Raw genomic sequence first — 21,823 nt, 5'->3', positions numbered from 1 at the left:
ATGAGAATTTTACAACAATACACTTACTTTTTCTTTTTTTTAAGATGGAGTCTCGCTGTGTCACCTAGGTTGGAGTGTAGCGGCACAATGTCAGCTCACTGCAACCTCTGTCTCCCGGTTCAAGTGATTATCCTGCCTCAGCCTCCTGAGTAGCTGAGATTACAGGCATCCACCACCACGCCCAGCTAATTTTTGTAGTTTTAGTAGAGACAGGATTTAATCATGTTGTCCAGGCTGGTCTTGAACTCCTGCCCTCAGGTGATCCACCGCCTTGGCCTCCCAACGTGCTGGGATTACAGGCATGAGCTACTGCACCCAGCCCAATACCCTTTTTTCCTTCCTTCCTTTGTGTTCCTATTGTTATCCTACTTTTTACTCTTATATATGGTGTATATCCCTTGCTACAATATTGTTATATTTGCTTTGAGCAGTTAATTATATTTTAAGAAATATTTTTTAAGTGAGGAAAAAACTTTTTTATTAATACACATTTATCATTTCTTACATTCCTTTATTTAGAGCTGCATTTTCTATAATATTTAATATAATGCTGATTTGTTGCACCTAAATTATCTCAGATTTGTTTGTCTAAAATGTCTTTATATCACTTGTGGTTTTGAAAATATTTTTACTGGATATAGACTTCTAGGACAAGTTTTTATTTTAATGTATTGAATATGTACTATTGTCTTCTTGTTTGCATTGTTTCTGATTAGAAGTAAGTAGTTATTCTTGATCCCCTGTATATACTGTGTCTTTATATTTTAGAAAAAAGCTTTTAAAATTTTCTCCAAGTGATTTTATTGTGGTGCTTCTTGATGTGGTTGGTTGTTTTTATGCATTTTGGGGGCTAGTTGAGATTTTTCGATCTGTTAGTGTATTAGTCAATTCTCATGTTTCTATAAGGACATAATCAAGACTGGGTAATTTATAAAAGAAAGAGGTTTAATTGACTCAGTTCTGTAGGGCTGGGAAGGCCTCAGGAAACTTACAATCATGGTGGAAGGGGAGGCAAACGCGTCCTTTTTCACATGGCAGCAGCAAGGAGAAATGCAGAGTGAAGGGGGAAAAAAATCCTTATAAAACCATCAGATCTTATGACAACTCACTCACTATCACAAGAAGAGCATGGAGGTAACTGCCTTCATGATTCAATTACCTCCCATTGGGTACCCCCCATGACAGGTGGGGATCATAGGGACTACAGTTCAAGGTGAGATTTGGGTAGAGGCACAGCCAAATCATGTCATTTCACCCTTGGCCCCTCCCAAATCTCATGTCCTCACATTTCAAAGCCAATCATGCCCTCCCAACACTCCCCCAAAGTCTTAACTCATTTCAGCATTAACTCAAAAGTTCAAGTCCAAAGTCTCATCTGAGACAAGGCAAGTCCCTTCCACCTATGAGCCTGTAAAATCAAAAGCAAGTTAGTTACTTCCTAGATACAATGGGGGTACAGACATTGGGTAAATACACCCAATCCAAATGGGAGACCTTGGCCAAAACAAAGGGGCTATAGGCCCCATCCAAGTCCAAATCTGATAGGGCAGTCATTAAACCTTAAAATTCCAAAATGATCTCCTTTGATTCCATGTCTTACATCCAGATCATGCTGATGCAAGAGATAGGCTCCCACAGCCCTGGGCAGCTCTGTCTGTGTGGCTTTGCAGGGTACAGCCCCCTTCTGAGCTGCTTTCATAGGCTGGTGTCAAGTGCCTGCAGTTTTTCCAGGTGCACAGTGCAAGCTGTTGGTGGACCTACCATTCTGGGATCTGGAGGACAGTGGCCCTCTTCTCACAGGTCCACTAGGCAGTGCCCCAGTGGAGACTCTGTGTGGAGGCTCCAACCTGACATTTTCCTTCTGCACTGCCCTAGCACAGGTTCTCATTAGGGCTCTGCCTCTGCAGCAGAGTTCTGCGTAGATATCCAGGTGTTTCCATACATCCTCTGAAATCTAGGTGGAGGTTCCCAAACCTCGATTCTTGACTTCTATGCACTATGTGGAAGGTGCCTAGGCTTGGGGCTTGCATCCTCTGAAACCATGGCCTGAGCTGTACCTTGGCCCCTTTTAGCCATGGCTGGAGGAGCTGGGATGCAGGGCACCAGATCCTGAAGCTGCACACAGTAGGGGGTCTCTGGACCCAGCCTAGGAAACCATTTTTCCCTTCTCAGCCTCTGGGCCTGTGATGGGAAGGCCTGCTGTGAAGGTCTCTGACATGCCCTGGAGACATTTTCCCCCTTTGTCTTGGTGATTAGCTCTTGACTCCTTGTTACTTACGCAACTGTCTGCTGCTGGCTTTAATTTCTCCCCAGAAAATGGGTTTTTCTTTTCTACTGCACTGTCAAGCTGCAAATTTTTCAAACTTCTATGCTTTACTTCCTTCAAATACTCTACCACTTAGAGATTTCTTCTGCCAGATACCCTAAATTATCTCTCTCAAGTTCAAAGTTGCACATATATCTAGGTCAGGGGCAAAATGCCACCAGTGTCTTTGCATAGCAAGAGTAACCTTTACTCCAGTTCCCAAGTTCCTCATCTCCATCTGAGACCACCTTACCCTAGACTTTATTGTCCATATCACTATCAGCATTTTGGTCAAAGGCTTTCAACAAGTCTCTAGGAAGTTCCAAACTTTCCCACATTTTTCTATCTTCTTCTGAGTCCTCCAAACTATTCCAACCCCTGCCTGTTACCCAGCTCCAAAGTCACTTCCACGTTTTGGGGTATCTTTACAGCAGCAGCCCACTCTACTGGTACCAGCTTACAGTATCAGTGCATTCTCATGCTGCTATAAAGACTGAGTAATTTATAAAGGAAAGAGGTTTAATTGGCTCACAGTTCCATAGGGTTGTGGAGGCCTCAGGAAACTTACAATCATGGCAGAAAGGGAAGCAAACACATCCTTTTTCTCATGGCAGCAGTAGGGAGAAGGGCTGAGCAAACGCTGGTGAGGAAAGCCATTTATAAAACCATCAGATCTCTTGAGAACTCACTCACTCGCACAAGAACAGCATGGAGGTAACTGCCCCCATGATTCAGTTACCTCCCACCGGGTCCCTCTCATGTCATGTGGGTATTATGGGAACTACAGTTCAAGATGAGATTTGGGTGGGAACACAGCCATACGATATCAGTTTATCTATTTTTAGTCACATTTGGAAGTGTTATGGCAATTGTTTCTTCAAACTTTTTCTTCAGCTGGGTGCAGTGGCTCATGCCTGTAATCCCTGCATTTTGGGAAGCCAAGGCAGGTGAATCACTTGAGTCCAGGACTTTGAGACTGGCCTGGGCAACATGGTGAATCCTCATCTCTACAAAATGTTTTTGGAAAAATCTAGCTGATTGTGGTGGCTTGCACCTGTAGTCTCTTCTCCTTGGGAGGCTAGGTGAGAGCATTGCTTAACCCCAGGAGACAGAGGCTGCATTGAGCCATATTTGTACCACTACTCTCCAGCCTGGGTGACAGAGTGTGACCCTGTCACAAAAAAACCTTTTTTTTTTTTTCATCCTAATAGCTTTCTTTTCTCTGTCTAAGACTGAAATTACATTTAAGTTAGATTGCCTAATACAGGTCCTTTGTAGGCAGAGTAGCTGCTGTGTTGTTCCCATTAGAGGTGAGAGATATTAAAAACCAAGATCTGGGAACACTCCTCAGTTTTTGGTTTAAGCTACAATGTGATCTTGACATAAACAGAGATAAAAAGAAAAAGGTTAGATTTTGCGTGAGGGGAGTATATTAGTCATGTTAAATTTGAGACTCCTATTAAAAAACAGCTGGAGATGAAAACATGTATTTGTTCATCCAAGTGTGAATCTTGGGCAAAAGACTGGAGATGGTGGTGTAAATTTAAGAGTTAAGATATAGACAGAATAATAAACTATGACACTGAATGACATCACTTTGGCTTGAATTCTACGTAGAAAAGAGAAAAATGCCTAGGATGGAGCTCTACATCACTCCAACATTAAGAGATTACACAAAAGCAACTAATTTTTGTACATTTAAAGGAGACTCTAATTTGGCTTTGTGTTATTTAGTTTTAACCCAAATTTTAAAATAAGAAATGAAAACTGGGTTAGAAATCTTATCATTGTTTATATCTGATGTAATAGGAAACAAATTTTGTTGTTACAGTAGGATACAACTTAATTTTGTATATTAACCTTGTAGTCTGCAAACTTACTGAAATCGTGTATTAACTTTTACAGGTTGAGTGTGTGTGTGTGTGTGTGTGTGTGTGTGTGTGTGTGTGTATTCCTTAGGAGTTTCTACATATAAGAACTGGTAATCAGAAAATAATTTTACTTCTTCCTTTCAAATCTGGATACCGTTTATTTCTGTTTCTTCCCTGATTGCTTTGACTAGAATTTCCAGTATAATTCTGAAGAGAAGCTGTGAGTTTGAAATGCTAATCTTGTTCCTGTTATTGGGGTAAAGCAGTCAGTCTTTCCTCATTAAGCATGATGTTAGTCAGGAGAGTTTTGTTGATGTCCATTATCTGGTTGAGAAATGTCCTTTCTATCCATAGTTTGTTGGGATGAAAAGTTATTGGATTTTGCCAAATTCTTTTTGTGCATCTATTGAGATGATCATGCAGCTTTCCTACTTCATTTCATTAATTCCATCTATTATATTGATTGATTTTAAATGTTGAGCCATCCTTGCATTCTTGGAATAAATATCACTTTGTTAAGGCATATATTCACTTTGTATGTTGCTGTAATCACTTTGCTAGTCTTTCCTAAAAGATTTTTTAATGCCTATTTTCATAAGGGATATTGATCTATGGTTTTATGTATGTGTGTGGTGGGGGAGATGTCTTGGTCTGGTTTGGGTATCAGAGAAACACTGTTCTTCTAGAACAAATTGGGAAGTGTTTCCTCTTCTGTTTTTTGATAAGAATTTATAAGGAATTGGTGTTAGTTGTTTGTATTGGTTTCCTAGTGCTGCCCTAATAAGGTGAGCCCACAAGAGCTGAGCCCACAAAATTGGTGGCTTTAATAACATAAATTTATACTCTCAGAGTTCTGGAGTTTAGATATCTGAAATAAACATGATGGCAGGTTCATTCTTCCACCAAAGCCTCTAGAAGAGGTTCTTCCCTTGCCTGTTTAAGCTTCTGATAGTCCCAGGCATTCCTTGACTTGTGGCAGCTTAACTCCAATCTCTACCTGTGGCCATCTTCCCTCTATGTCTGTTGTCTCTCCTCCTCTTCTTATAAGGACACCAGTCATATTGGATTAAGGGATACCCTACTCCAGTATGACCTCATCTTAACTAATTACAGCCAAACCACCTCTTTTCCCAAATAAGATCACATTCTGAGCTTCTAAAAAGAAAAATTATTGAGGGGAGGAATGAATGCACCTAGTATATTTTTCCTTAAATATTTGGTAAAAATTCACCAGTGAAGAAATCTCATACTGAGCTTTTCTTTGTGGGATGTTTTCAAATTACCAGTTAAATATCTTAGTTACTATAGGTGTATTCAAGTTATCTATTTTATCTTGAATCAATTTCAGTAGTTTGTGTCTAAGAATTTTTTCGTATCATCTGTTTTATCTAACTTGTTGGCATACAATTGTTAATGGTATTTCTTTTTTTATTATACTTTAAGTTCTGGGGTACAGGTGCAGAATGTGCAGGTTTGTTACATAGGTATACACATGCCATGGTGGTTTGCTGCACACATCAACCCATCATCTACATTAGGTATTTCTCTCAATGCTATCCCTCTCCCAGCCCCCCACCCCATGACAGGCCCCAGTGTGTGATGCCCCCCACCCCCATGTCCATGTGTTCTCATTGTTCAACTCCCACTTATGAGTGAGAACATGTGGTGTTTGGTTTTCTGTTCTTGTGTTTGCTGAGAATAATGGTTTCCAGTTTCATGCATGTCCCTGCAAAGGACATGAACTCATCCTTCTTTATGGCTGCATAGTATTCCATGGTATATATGTACCACATTTTCTTTACCCAGTCTATCAGTGATGGGCATTTGGGTTGGTACCAAGTCTTTGCTATTGTGAACAGTGCCGCAATAAACATATGTGTGCATGTGTCTTTATAGTAGAATGATTTATAATCCTTTGGGTATATACCCAATGATGGGATTGCTGGGTCAAATGGTATTTCTAGCTCTGGAACCTTGAGGAATCACCACACCGTAATCTACAATGGTTGAACTAATTTACACTCCCACCAACATTGTAAAAGCATTCCTATTTCTCCACATCCTCTCCAGCATCTGTTGTTTCCTGTCTTTTTATTGAACGCCATTCTAACTGGTGTGAAGTGGTATCTCATTGTGGTTTTGATTTGCATTTCTCTGATGACTAGTTATGATGAGCTCTTTTTCATATGTTTGTTGGCTGCATAAATGTCTTCTTTTGAGAAGTTCATTATACTTCACCCACTTTTTGATGGGGTTCACATCCTTTGCCCACTTTTTGATGGGGTTGTTTGGTTTTCTCTTGTACATTTGTTTAAGTTCTTTGTAGTCTGCTGTTCCTACTAAGATGCACCCATGTTTCTTGAATACATATCAGGGATTGCTGTAAGCCTATTATTTCCAGAATTTTTAAAAAATAGATTCTGATAATTTTTGCTAGTGTTCTCTTCATGTCATGAAAGAGAGAATTTTCAAAATTATTTCTCTGCCATTTCTGTCAATATCACTTTATAATTTGATTTTTAAATGGCCTTTCACAGATTTATCTTAAATGTAATATTTATTAGTTTAACATTTCAATTTAGGTTTACATTTTTCTAACATATACCGAGTATATTCTCTTATATTGAAAGATATGTAATTAGTGGTCTTATCCCTTGTGATCAATATAATCACACTTAGTAATGTAATCTTGTGGAATTCATTTATATATCAATTGTGGTAAAAACTGTTTTTGGAGAATAATATAAATGGAGTAAGTGAATAATTCATAAATATGACAATGATCTTCATGGTGAAATAAACGTAAGAAACACCAGAAGTAGATATTTTTTTTCCAAAATGGCATGATGATAAAAGATAATGAAAATAAAGTTCAAAAGTGTGAAAATAATAAATGAAAACTTAATTTTGTCATTTTATTAGTAGACTAAATTTTAAAGGTAGTGTTGTTCTAATGGGATTAAACAATAAATAAATTACTCAAGCAATTTACAGGAGATATGAATAAATAAGTTCAGTTTGAAAGAGTTATAAATAGAGAGGAGTCATTGAAGAAGGAAAGTTAGAATTACACAAGTTTAGAGTTAGAAGGAATTATAGACAACATCTGATTCAACACATTCTTTTTATTTTTTAATGAAATAATGAGATTTAGAGAGGCTAAAACACTTGGCCAGAGTTAAACATTGAGGAATGGACCTAAAATGTTGACTAAAAGATGACTCTGGTTGTGAGCTGGACAGTGTCCTGAAAGGCAGCTAAGAGTACTTTAGACTCACGACTAGTGTCTTGTCTAGACTTAATCTTGTCTAGACTGAAGTTTAGACCTCCTCCTTCTCTAAAACGCCATGTATGTTTTCTGCAAGTGCCTATCGACATGACAGTTTTGTACATGGATTGGGATTTGTTTAACATAAAATTCTCAGAAAAACCTAGTTAGAAGTCTAGACATTGTATTATCAGCTTTTAGCATTTTCCACTTTTTTTAAACAAAAAATCTTTCATCCTGTGAGTCAATACATATTTATGGAATACTGTAAATTCCAGGCACTTTGCTAGGCAGTGGAGATACAAAAATAAAGAAGTAACAGCCCTGTCCTAAAGCATATCCAACTGTAATACACTTGGAAGAGCAGCTATTGTAAATCAAAGAATCACAGTACCACTTGGTGAGTGCTCTTCCTTTAGTATGAACCAAACACTGCCAGACAAACATCTATACCCCTGACATTTCAAGCTTTGGCTTTTATTTTGATCAGTAGCACAAAATACTTATACTCCAGTCACCTTTCTGCTTCTTATTCTTTGCTGAAAATCCAGCTAAGAAAATGAACATTCAAAGAGAAAATCATGTGACATGTTAACTCATCATTCTTTTAAATTCCAAAATCTCTATCACTATATCAATTAGAGTATTAGAAAGTCACTTGGAGTTTATTCCCTTAGACTTCCATGGGGAAACCTTTACAGAACTACAATTCAATTCTTGCCTTTTCTTAAAGGTCAATATAAAAAATAAAGATGAACAATTTTTTGTTGGTGTTATTGAAAGCACAGGTGATTCTAAGTCTATATAACAAGTTGCTTCTTATTTATTCAAGACATATTTATTGGGCATTTATGTGCCAAGAAAGGAAAAGTTTTTCTTGTCAAGAACTATTAGGCTATCATGTAATAGATGACTCTAATTATATAGGGTATTCCCTTTTTGCTTTTGCTACCAGGAAGCTTAGAATTATTTTTGGGGCCCAGTGGAAGTGATATTTTTAAACTTAATGTTTCTGGTGAAATTCTCTCTACTCCACTCTTTTCATACCCCACCTCAACCTCCACTCTCTTCCTTGGCTCTATTTTATCCTAATTAATATAATCTTATTTACTTTTACACATTTATATTTAGTGACCTAAACATAGGCAAGTTTATATGTAATAAACGGTGGTGCTGCAGCATAGTACATTTATTCTTTATCAACAGGAGTCCAGGATAGTATTAGAAGTCTTAACAATTACGATAAAATACACCAAGGTTTAAATGAAATTAATGTTGTATGTAAACTAGAATCCATGGAATATGCAACCTTTGAAATCCTGAACAATGACACTATTTTTAAAGGGGTTAGCTGCCTTTCATTGGTTTTGTTTTATCATGGGATCAGATGAAGAAGCTTTGCTAAAATGCCACCTGTGTTTGGAAATAGCATGACAAAGGCCAATTGCTTGTGCCACCATCTACGGTCCAGTAAAAGAAAGTCAGAGATTAGAAACATCTTTGGTTTTGCCAGTTGGATATGATGATAGAATGGGTTACCTATTTATATCTACTTTTCTAGTAAAGTATGATGACAATTTATTAAAACAAAATCTTCATGATTTAGAAACAATAGCAATAGGCATACTGAATTGCAGCACATCAACAAAGAGGGTGACCATTTTAGGAGAAAGAAGAAATATCCTACCTTATAATAATGTAAACTATGTAGTGTATGTGGATCAGTCACACAATCATTTCCTTTAGTTATCGTAATGTTATGGGATGGTTAGGGCAAGAATATTATGAAAGATTCTAAGGCTCAGAGAAGTCGATTTCAATTCTAAAGTCTCTGATGTAGCAATTAAAATAAGTTAGTTTTACTTGCATCATCAAGTATACAATACTAAAATAATTAATAAAAGCAAATTGCTATGAATGCAAACATACTTCAGGAATAGTGACTATATTTGGAGAGGGTAGGAGGAGAATGAGATGGAGAGTTGTTTTATCTATAATGTCTCATTTTTTAAAAAAGTTAAAAAATGTAATAAATATGACAAACGCTGACATTTCTTTAGTCTGGATTATGGTTACATATGTGTCTATTTTCTTGATGTTTGAAATACTTAATTTCAAATCCTTATATTTTTTGTTAAGAATCCTCAGCACTTATAATTGTATAGTTTACCCACGGTCACGTTGCTGTAAAGATTTTAATAGTTTGAGTGGTGTCCCCCTCCCCTGAAAAAAAAAAAGTCTACCAAGACCCTCAGAATATGGCCTTATTTGGAATAGATGCTTTGCAAATTTTATTAAGGTAAATATCCTAAGATGAGATCATTCTGGATAAGGGTGGTCCCTAAAATCAATGGTGAATGTCCTTCTAAGAGACAGAAAAGGAGAAGACACAGAGGAGAAAGCCATGTGATGATGGAGGCAGAGATTGAAGTGGTGTGTCTACAAGCCAAGCAAGGCCTGGGGCCACCAGAAGCTGGAAGAGACAAGGCAGGATTCTTCCCTAGCGTGCAGAAGGAGCGTGGCCCTGCTGGCACCTGGATTTAGGACTTGGCCTCTAGAACTGTGAGATAATAAAGTTCTGTTGTTTTAGGCTGCCAAATTAGTTCTAGTTCGTTACAAAAACCCTAGAAAACAAACACTTGAAAATCTAAGACCCCAGCTTTATTTCAAAACTCTAGTCCATCCCGTGTTAAATTCTAGGGAGATCCCAGGGAGCCAAAGGAGCAAAGATTCAGGCCTTGCCAGTCTGTCACATCGCAGGTCAGGTGCGGCTACAGGAAACAATGCCTTTCTCAGTAGCAGTATGGGGAGACAATCTCCTGGAAGATGGTGAGAGAAAGAAAGTTCTTTTTCGTTTAAAAATTTCAAAAAATGTCCAGACTTCTCAGTTACTTTCTTCTATCATTTGTTGGACTGATACTGAAATTGAACTGAAGTTGCCAGGGGAATCCTACACTCAAGTGAATTCTGTCACGGGTGGAGGAGATGAAATACGGGACCCAGGAGGTTTGTTATGGACCCATTATCAGACTGAACACTAAACTTAGTATGAGGCCAGTGCTTCAGCTCCAGCCAGTATGAGAAACATGAGAAACAGCTGGAGATAAGGCAGGAAAATCTGTAGGTCTCTTGGCTTTGTTGAGCCCTCACCTGGTGGAGACAGTACTGGAGTTGGCAGCCTGAGACTCAGCACATCCCCCTCCACACCTCGCAGCCTGCAGAGCACTGCAGGACAGGAACCATGTGTGTCCCCAGCTGCTTCTGGCTGGGGCTGAGCCTCAGCTGGCACTGGGAGAGGCCTGTCTTATGCTGCTCCACTTTCTTGGCAGGAAGACCAGAGAGAAACATCAGCTTTGGAACAAGCCGTGCACTGGCATAGTGCAGCTCACTGCGGTGTGAACAAATCATTTTTCCATCTGTTTGTGAGGCCTGCATGTGTGTTACAGGTTGGTGGGTGTAACCAATCCGCCCTTGCTCTTTGGTCTTGGTTCCATGAGTAATTGATGTTTCTGGGGATGCCTCATGCTGCTCATCAAACCTCTGGTGTTTTATCCAAGTGAGTCAATATTTTTACTTCTTTTTCTCTCTCTCTCTCTGTTTCTTTTCTTTTCCTTTTCTTTCTCTCTCTCTCTCTTTTTCTCTTTCCTTTCTTTCATGATTCTTCTTTCTTTTTTCTCTCTCTTTTTTCTCTCTCCCTTTCTCTTTCTCTTGCTCCCTCTTTTCTCTCTCTTCCTTTCTCTTCCTCTCCTTCCCTCTCTCCTCCTCTTCCTCTGTTCTCTTCCTTCCCTTTTTCTTTCCCCTCCTGTTTCCTTGCTTTCCTCCCTCTCTTCTTCCCTCCCTCCTTTCCTTTCTTCCTCATTATTTCTGTTTTCTCCATGTTCTGTTTCTACTCCTTTTTCCATGAGTCAGTTAGTGATGGCTCTGAAGTGTGGTTGGGGAGAGAGATTGGGAGGACATAGAGTTAAGAGTTTCTTAAACCATCATAGATTAATATTCTTTTTTTTAAGAGTTCATTTGCTTTTTTAAATTATACTTTAAGTTCTGGGATACATGTGCAGAATGTGCAGGTTTGTTACATAGGCATACATGTGCCATCGTGGTTTGCTGCACCCATCAGCCTGTCATCTATGTTAGGTATTTCTCCTAATGCTATCCCTCCCCTAGGCCCCCACTGGCAGACAGGCCCTGGTATGTGATGGTCCTCTCCCTGTGTCTAGGTGTTCTCGTTGTTCAACTCCCACTTACGAGTGAGAACATGTGGTGTTTGGTTTTCTGTTCCTGTGTTAGTTTGCTGAGATTGATGGTTTCCAGCGTCATCCATGTCCCTGCAAAGGACATGAACTCATCCTTTTTCATAGCTGCATAGTATTCCATGGTGTATATGTGCCACATTTTCTTTATCCAGCCTATCATTGATGGGCATTTGGGTTGTTTCTAGGTCTTTGCTACTGTGAATAGAGCTGCAGTAAACATACGTGTGCATGTGTCTTCATAGTAGAATGATTTATAATCCTTTGGGTATACACCCAATAATGAGATTGCTGGGTCAAATGGTATTTCTGGTTCTAGATCCTTGAGGAATTGCCACACTGTCGTCCACAATGGTTGAACTAATTTACACTCCCACCAACATTGTAAAAGTGTTCCTATTTCTCCACATCCTCTCCAGCATCTGTTGTTTCCTGACTTTTTAATGATCGCCATTCTAACTGGCATGAGATGGTATCTCATTGTGGTTTTGATTTGCATTTCTCTAATGACCAGTGATGATGAGCTTTTTTTCATATGTTTGTTGGCCACATAAATGTCTTCTTTTGAGAAGTGTCTGTTCATATCCTTCCCCCACTTTTTGATGGGGTTGTTTTTTTCTTGTAAATTGTTTAAGTTCCTTATAGATTCTGGGCATTAGACATTTGTCAGATAGATAGATTACAAAAATTTTCTCCCAGAGGAGTGTTTTACTTCTAATTATGTGGCCAATTTTAGAATAAGTGTGATGTGGTGCTGAGAAGAATGTATATTCTGTTGATTTGTGGTGGAGAGTTCTGTAGAGTCTATTAGGTCCACTTGGTCCAGAGCTGAGTTCAAGTCCTGAATATCCTTGTTAATTTTCGGTCTCGTTGATCTCTCTAATATTGACAGTGGGATGTTAAAGTCTCACACTATTATCGTGTGGGAGTCTAAATCTCTTTGTAGGTGTCTAAGAACTTGCTTTATGAATCTGGATGCTCCTGTATTGGGGACATATATATTTAGGATTGTTAGCTCTTGTTGTGTTCATCCCTTTACCATTTTGTAATGCCCTTCTTTGTCTTTTTTTTTTTATCTTTGTTGGTTTAAAATCTGTTTTATCAGAAACTAGGATGCAACCACTGTTTTTTTTTTTTTTTTTTTTTTTTTTTTTTTTTTTTTTGCTTTCCATTTGTTTGGTAAAAATTCCTCCATCCCTTTATTTTGAGCTTATGTGTGTCTTTGGACATGAGGTGGGTCTCCTGAATACAGCACACTGATGGGTCTTGACTCTTTATCGAATTTGCCAGTCTATGTCTTTTAATTGGGGCATTTAGCCTATCTGCATTTAACATTAGTATGTTATGTGTGAATTTGATCCTGTCATTATGATGCCAGCTGGTATTGTGCCTGTTAGTTGATGCAGTTTCTTCATAGTGTCGATGGTCTTTACAATTTGTTATGTTTTTGCAGTGGCTGCTACTGGATTTTTCTTTCCATATTTAGTGCTTCCTTCAGGAGCTCTTGTAAGGCAGGCCTGGTGGTCACAAAATCTCTCACCATTTGCTAGTCCATAAAGGATTTTATTTCTCCTTTGCTTATGAAGCTTAGTTTGGCTGGATGTGTAATTCTGGGTTGAAAATTCTTTTCTTTAAGAATGTTAATATTGTCCCCTGCTCTCTTCTGGCTTATAGGGTTTCTTCAGAGAGATCCGCTGTTAGTCTGATGGGCTTGTCTTTGTGGGTAACCTGACCTTTCTCTCTGGCTGCCATTAACATTTTCTTTTCTTCATTTCAACCTTGGTGAATCTGACAATTGTGTGACTTGGGGTTGCTCTTCTTGAGGAGTATCTTTTTGGTGTTCTCTGTATTTCCTGAATTTGAATATTGGCCTGTCTTGTTAGGTTGGAGAACTTCTCCTGGATAATTTCCTGAAGAGTGTTTTCCAACTTGGTTCCATTGTCCCCATCACTTTCAGGTACACCAATCAAATGTAGGTTTGGTCTTTTCATATAGTTCCTTATTTCTTGGAGGTTTTATTCATTCCTTTTCCCTCTTTTTTCTCTAATCTTGTCTTCATGCTTTATTTCATTAAGTTGATCTTCAATCTCTGAAATCCTCCTTTTCCGCTTCATCAATTCCCCCATAGATATTTGTGTATGCTTCACAAAGTTCTTGTACTGTGTTTTTCAGCTCCATCAGGTTATTCATGTTCTCCTCTAAACTGGTTCTTTTAGTTAGCAATTCGTGTAACCTTTTTTCAAGGTTCTTAGCTTCCTTGCATTGGGTTAGAACATGCTCCTTTAGCTCAGAAGTGTTTGTTTTTACCCACCTTCTGAAGCCTACTTCTGTCAATTTGTCAAATTCATTCTCCATCCAGTTTTGTTTCCTTGCTGGTGAGGAGTTGTGATCCTTTGGAGGAGAAGCAGCATTCTGTTTTTTTGGAATTTTCAACCTTTTTGCTCTGATTTTTCCTCATCTTTGTGGATTTATCTACCTTTGGTCTTTGATGTTGGTGACCTTCAGATGGGGTTTTTGTGTGGATGTCTTTTTTGTTAATATCGATGCTATTCCTTTCTGTTTGTTAGTTTTCCTTCTAACAGTCAGGCCCCTCTGCTGCAGATCTGCTGGCGTTTGCTGGAGGTCCACCCCAGACGCTGTTTACTTGAGTATTGCCAGCAGAGGCTGCAGAACAGCAATCTCTGTTCCTTCCTCTGGAAGCTTCGTTCCAGAGGAGCACCCACCAGATGCCAGCCAGAGCTCTCTGGTATGACGTCTGTTGACCCCTGCTGGGAGGTGTCTCACAGTCAAGAGGCACAGGTGTCAGGAACCCACTTGACAAGGCAGTCTGTTTCTTAGCAGAGCTTGAGCACTGTGCTGAGAGATCTGCTGCTCTCTTCAGAGCTGGCAGTCAGGAATGTTTAAGCCTGCTGTAGCTGCACCCACAGCCACTCTTTCCCCCAGTGCTCTGTCTCAGAGAGATGGGAATTCTATCTATAAACCCCTGACTGGGGCTGCTGCCTTTCTTTCAGAGATGCCCTGCCAAGGGAGCAGGAAATCTAGAGAGGCAGTCTGGCTACAGCGTCTTTGTCGGAGTTGCGGTGGCTCCATTCAGTTAGAACTTTCCAGCAGCTTTGTTTACACTGTGAGGGGAAAACCACCTACTCAAACCTCAGTAATGGCAGATGCCCCTCCCCCCACTAAGCTCTAGTGTCCCAGGTCGACTTCACCCTGCTGTGCTGGCAGTGAGAATTTCAAGCCAGTGGATCTTAGCTTGCTGGACTGTGTGTGGGTGGGATCTGCTGAGCTAGGCCACTTGGCTCCCTGGTTTCAGCCTGCTTTCTAGGGGAGTCAACGGTTCTGTTTCGCTGGCATTCCAGGCGCCACTGGGGTATTAAAAAAACTCCTGCAGCTAGCTCAGTGTCTGCCCAAATGACTGCCCAGTTTTGTGCTTAAAACCCAGGGCAGCAGTGGTGTAGGCACCCGAGGGAATCTCCTAGTCTGAGGGTTGTGAAGACTGTGGGGAAAGCATAGTGTCTCAGCCAGAATGCACCATTCCTCACGCTACAGTCCCTCACAGCTTCCTTTGGCTAGAGGAGGGAGTTCCCTGACCTCTTGCACTTCCTGGGTGAGGCAACGCCCCACCCTGCTTCAGTTCGCTCTCCATGGGCTGCACCCACTGTCTAACCAGTCCCAGTGAGATGAGCCACGTGCCTCAGTTGGAAATGCGGAAATCACTCGCAATCTGCATTGTTCTCTCTGGGAGCTGCAGACTGGAGCTGTTCCTATTCAGTCATCTGATTAATATTCTTTTAAAAAATATTAAAAGAGATTCTACCTCTCCTGCAGGCAATGGAAACTGTCATGTGTGGAATAAGGCAGTTCAGTTCAAGTATGAGGATGTGTCCTGGGGATCTGTAGGGTTGGACATCTGTGTCCTCTTCTGAGCATGCAGAATTACTCCTCCTGACATGTGGTCTGCAATAAAGAGAAGGTGGCTTTCAAAATACTTACAGTGCTGTTGGGGAGACGAGATTTGTCAGAGGAAAAATGATAAAACAATGCATGTGGAAAGAATTTAAGGGAGAGGAGCAAATAGCTTGAGTAAAGGTCTGTTTGTGTCACAAAGAGCTCCTGAAACTGAATCTTGCATATGAGTATAATATGGTTAGTTATAAAAGAGAATGAAGACACACCAGCCCTGGGGAATAGAGCATGCAAGGGATATCATATTTGGAGGAAAATGAGGACTCTGTCTTGGTCATGGCACAGCCTTCATGGTGGGCAATGGCAGGAAATAGTTTGGAAAAGTCAGTTTTTAAAAGGTGGTGAAGTTTTGTCACTTTTTTGTCCCTGGCTCTATCCTGGGTGGACTAAGAGTCCTGCTCTTTGAGCAAACGTGGCTAGAGCTCTGGGATTGCTTGTGACCACCATAGCTCTCTGTAATGTAGCTATGCACTCTGTCGTGATTGGAATCTTATTCCACTATCTAGTCACAGCTGGATTGCTCAGTAATACTTTTGTCTATTTCTCTTGAGTTCTTGTGGGCTCTTCCATGGCTAGAAACATATTTTGCTCTCAAGTTCCTTCTCCAATTTCAGCACACACCCAGGAAGGAACTCCTTCATTAGCCTACTTCCTGAAAACAGCACCTCCTACCTCTCCTTTTGCCGTGCTCTGGAGAAATATCGATTGTCTTTGCCATACCGAACTTCCATTTTGAAAACTGATCTTGGTTTTTCTGATTTTTTTCCAGAAAAAAATCTTGTCTCCATCACCACTATTAAATCTTCCATTCTCCCTTTCAAATGATTTTTACTATAAGCTTGTCAAGGTTTTCCAAATTGTGAAACAAAACTTGCAAATAAATTCCAAAATCAAACAAAAAATGGCTCTTAGGAAAGGTCATGTTTTGTGCAACATTTCCCCCTAGTATTGTCACATTTTATCTTTTCAGTGCACAGCCAACATTTTCAAAGCAATTGGCTCTTATTGACTCCAATTAGTTTACTGTTCTGTTTTTTTTTTTCTTTGAATTTAGCTTCTGCTCTATGGCACAATTGAAATCATCCCCACAAAAGTCATAAAAGGCCTCCTTCTTGAACTGTTGGGCAGGTCCTTTCAGTTCTTCTGTGCTCTCACCACAGCATCCACATGATTAAGCATTCACTTCTTGATGTACTCCTAGCTCTCTCTCACTTTTCCTCTCTCTAATTCTGACATCAATTATTTGTCTTCATCTCTGAGTCCTCTTTACTCTCCCACTTTCCAATTAAGATGAGTTCACTACAGGTTCGCATTTGGGCCCTTTGTGTCCACACTTGCATCCTCCTCTCTTTAGCAAGGACCTCTCTAAATGACCTCAGCTCTCTATCACCTGTCTTCCCCTCTTCTCATATAAACATGCATTCCCCTCTCCCTAGAGTCTGCATCCTGCTTAATGCAGTGGGTCCTAAACTGTCACCTTTATTTCCACAGACCTGCCAGTGTCTTCTCCTAAGTGTTCTGTTTCTGGGAGTATGGAGTGGAAACATCTATAAATTCATTTTATTCCAAAATTTTACTAGTCATCAACTCATAGTCTGGGAAAGTATTTAGTATTTCTTTTATTTTCCCACTGCCCATACCCTGCATCTTTCCATCTAATTTTTAAACAGCTTTATTGAGATATACTTCACATACCTTATAGTTCACCCATTTAAAGTGTTACAGGTTAATGGTTTTTGGTATATCACATCATTAATTTTCAAAATTGTGGCAAAATACATATAAAATGTGCCATTTTGATCACTTGAAGTGTACAATTCAGTGGCATTAGCTACATTGATTATGTCATGCAACCATCATAGCCATGTATTTTAAGGTTTTTTACCATCCCAGACACTCTGTGGGTATTAAGCAGTAACTCCCCCATTCCCCACTCTCACCAGATGCTGGTGACCTATAATCTACTTTCTGTGATCTTAAGTATCCTAGGTACCCCTTGTAAATGGAATCATATAATGTTTGTCCTTGTTGTCTACTTTATTTCATGTAGCATAATGTTTTCAAGGTTCAGTCATATTGTAGAATGTATCAGAATGTTGTTGCTTTTTTATGGCTGAGCATTCCATTGTGTGCATATACCACATTTTGTCTATTCCTTTATCTGTTGATGGACAACTTGGATTGTTTCAATCTCTTGGCGATTGTGAATAATGCTCCAATGAACATGGTGTCCAGTATCTGTTCAGGTGCCTACTTTCAGTTCCTTTGGATATATACCTAGGAGTAGTATTCACTTAGTATTTTTGACAAGCAAAAAAGAAACAAAGCATCTGCAACACTTTACATTCCCACCAGCAATGTACAGGGTTCCAACTTCACATCCTTGCAAACATTTATTATTCTGTTTTCTCAATTATAGCCATCCTAGTGTCAAGTGGTATCTCTTTTATTATCTGATGCCTTGGCTATTATAATCTCCTAACTACTTATTTCTGCTTTATTATTTCTTTCTGAATATATCTAGCACAATAATGCTATATTTCCTTAACCTTAAAAAACTAACCAGTAACTTTCAATGGCTCTTTATTGTTCCTTGAAAAAAAGTCTAAAGTCTACTAGCTTACAAAGCTTTCTATTTTCTTGGCCTCGATCTACCTTAGTCGTTCCCTACCTTATTGTGTATTTGGAAAGAATAAATGAGAGAATATAGTCGTAGCACAGTTGCCTAACACATGTCTTCATTAAATGTTTACTCTTACAAAGTAGTATCACCATATTTGTTGATGAAGAAAAGGAAGTTCTTTCTTAAGAGTAGGTAGTTCAATAAGTCTAATTGCTCAGTCTGAGTCAGTCAGCTTTTGAGTGAGCCAGACTCGGGTGGGACTGAAGTAACCACCCTTAATTGTTCTGCTACTCCATGTAGAATTATGGAATAAGGATGATTCATACCCCACTGATACTTTGATAGCCAGATTAGGGAACAATTATATCATGGTTCACCTGTCCCTAGTCAAAGATCCAATTTTTGCATAAGTTCCAGATCTAGAACCCTTGTAGCATAATCGCTGGCTTATCCTGATAACCCGTGTGTCATACTGCCTTTCCAGAGAATTGCAAAGACTATGCCTCAGTCCAATGGCTATTTTAGTCACAGTAACACAAACATTCTTCTGCTTATGTTTGACTCACACTCACAGAGGTCTCCTCCTCACCTGATTGGCTCTTCCTTGACTTCCCCTTACTAGGCAGCTACAACCATGCTTTGTTGTGATGGGTCCAGCCTCAAGGTCTTTACCTGCCCCAATCCTCAACTCTTCCTTTGTGACTATTTTTCCATTTTGCTCTGAAGTTAGTTTTCTCCTTGTAAGCCTCCAAACTAGCCTTCTTCTGTCTTTCTAATTGCTTTATTCTAGCAGCTTTCTTCAGCAAGTAGACTACCTATGACAGCTTACTTCCCTGTCTGAGGGCACCTGGTCGGGAGGATGAGAAGAAAACTTGAAGGAAATATGCAATCGGAATTGGCAATAATCTTTGATTTACATGATTTCTTTCCTTTTCCTTGATTATTTTAAAGTTTTGTTTCATTTAGGTGATAAGCCCAAGGGATTTGAAGCTGCTTTGCTTTTGAAGTTCGAGCAGCTCCAAGTGTGCTGTCAGCATTTAATTATTAACGGATGATAACAATAAAAACAATACTAGCAACAACAAGCAGATACTACCATCTGCTATTGCTTCAGGGCTAAAAGGGGGACATTTTCAAGGCCAGCTGTTGTGGAGGTACTTTACCTTTTCTTGCACCATTTGCTTTCCATTTGAGGACACAGGAGCCTGAAAACATTTTTTAGAATTTGTTCCCCTACCAATATGCTATTAGTTTCCATATTACCATCTTATAGCTCTAATATTCTAAGCTCTATGTCATTTTTTAAAATTCTACTTGAATATTTTTTAGATTTTCCCATATCCTTTTTATCCAGTGGGGATTAGAACTGCCAAAAGTGTTCCAGATGGCTTCACACCAGGCTGTGTAAAGCAGGGCTTCTGCTTCCTCATTCTCACATGTGAGTGGCCCTTGTCAGAAACACAAAACTGGCTCTGACTCCCCGGAAGGCAGGCCTCCTCCAGCATATGAGAACGGAGGAGTAGAGTTCTAGACCACTGGACTCTAAATCAGTAACATCTGCATGTCTGCTCACTCAAACTCCTTGATGCAGGGCGGCTTTTTTTGATGCCTTCTTTGAAGATCAGACCAGCTTTGCTTTTCCTCTGTGTTATCCAGTGTTTAGCAGATGATCTCCTCAGATTCAAGCTATTCACTGAGGCATTTTATAACCAAAATTGGAAGCCAATTGGCGACAAATTCTTTACCTTCAACTGCTTTAAGAATGATTAAATCAACAATACTTAAAATATCCTTCCAACATGTCTTTTTCTAGAAAGATGAGTGTTACAGAAAAATGTAATTTGATATGAATTAAACTGCGTTCCTCATAATGTCATTAAAACTTTCAAAAATAATTGTTTCTTTCCTGTACATGAACATTTTATAGTGCAAGTTATTATGGTTCCTTAATATAAGACTTGAGAGACCTACCATGTATATTTCATAATTGTGTCATTAAGAAATGTGAAACTCGGCCAGGCACGGTGGCTCACGCCTGTAATCCCAGCACTTTGGGAGGCCAAGGCAAGTGGATCACCTGAGGTCAGGAGTTCAAGACCAGCCTGGTCAACATGGTGAAACCCCATCTCTACTAAAAATACAAAAAATTAGCTGGGTGTGGTGGTGAGCACCTGTAATCCCAGCTACTTGGGAGGCTGAGGCAGGAGAATTGCTTGAAACTGGGAGGCGGAGGTTGCAGTGAGCCAAGATCGCGCCATTGCACTGCAATCTGGGCAACAAGAGCGAAACTGTCAAAAATAAAATTTTAAAAAAGTGTGAAACTGTTTTAAAATTCATGGCTGAACATGAGTTTTAGGACAGAGGTATCCAATCCTTTGGCTTCCCTGGGCCAAATTGGAAGAAAAAAAATTGTCTTGGGCCACACATAAAATACACTAACAGTAATGATAGCCAAAGGGCTAAAAAAAAAACACAAAGAAACTCACAATGTTTTCAGAAAGTTTATGAATTTATGTCGGGCTGCATTCAAAGCCATCCTAGGGTTCAGATTGGACAAGTTTTTCCTAGAAGTTGTCCATATTTAGGGGACTTTATTTTGCCTATGGTACAATTAAAATCAATGAAATGGTAAACTGTTGTTATAGGTTTCCTCCAGAACTGCTGATACATTTGAATGGTTCTCAAGGCCATTCCAAGATTGCATTATTCCCCTGAAGTTCCCGTCTGTCATACCCACACTTTCCTCAACACAGTCTCCAATAATGCTTCATTTTCAAACTTCAACAAAAGGTGAAAACCCTCTAAATTCTCATCCTTTCATTTTACATTTTATGCATATCTTTATTTATAGTTAACTATTTACTTTCTAATTCTCAAATTGAAGCTGCAGTCCTATTCCTTTCCATTAGAAATCCTTCCACTATGAAATTGGTAGTGGAAGAGCTTGGTTGTGGAGTCATCTAGTCTTGCATGTGGACTCTGGAGCCACTACTTGTTACTTTCTCTTCGATTGGCTCCTTGATCTCTTTGAGCCTTCGTTTCTCCACCTGGGATAGAAATGGAGATTAAACATGATTACTTAATAATAGACTCAAAACATAGTGATTCTTCCTTCCCATATCTTCAGTGGCCTTCTCTCAAATGTCTCTTAATTTTTTTGGATAAATGTCTTCTCTCTCTCCATCGGCTTCTTCGTTGCTTCATTGGTAAATAAACATATTTATATTTCCTATTTCTGAAAAACAATTAAAAATTAAAAATGAGGTCTTCTTGTTTATGTTTATCTTTAAGCCATTCATCCATTGCCCACTCCCCACTGGCTGCCGTATTTCTTGAAATCATATTTTCACGGTGCCACTCTCCACATTTGCTTATCACTGAACCACAACCCTGGTTTCTTTCACTGCTTATCAGAGGTCTCCAGTGGTCTTCTATTAGCTCTTCTACTATCAGATGTGATATCATGCTATAAGTATAACCACACTGAGAAGCCATTCCTCTAAAATTCTAACATGGTTTCTGATACTAAAGCCTCAACTT

The sequence above is a fragment of the Nomascus leucogenys genome, chromosome 5 (genome assembly GCF_006542625.1).
Source record: "Nomascus leucogenys isolate Asia chromosome 5, Asia_NLE_v1, whole genome shotgun sequence".
Lineage (NCBI taxonomy): Eukaryota > Metazoa > Chordata > Mammalia > Primates > Hylobatidae > Nomascus > Nomascus leucogenys.
Note: the sequence above shows the minus strand (reverse complement) of the source record.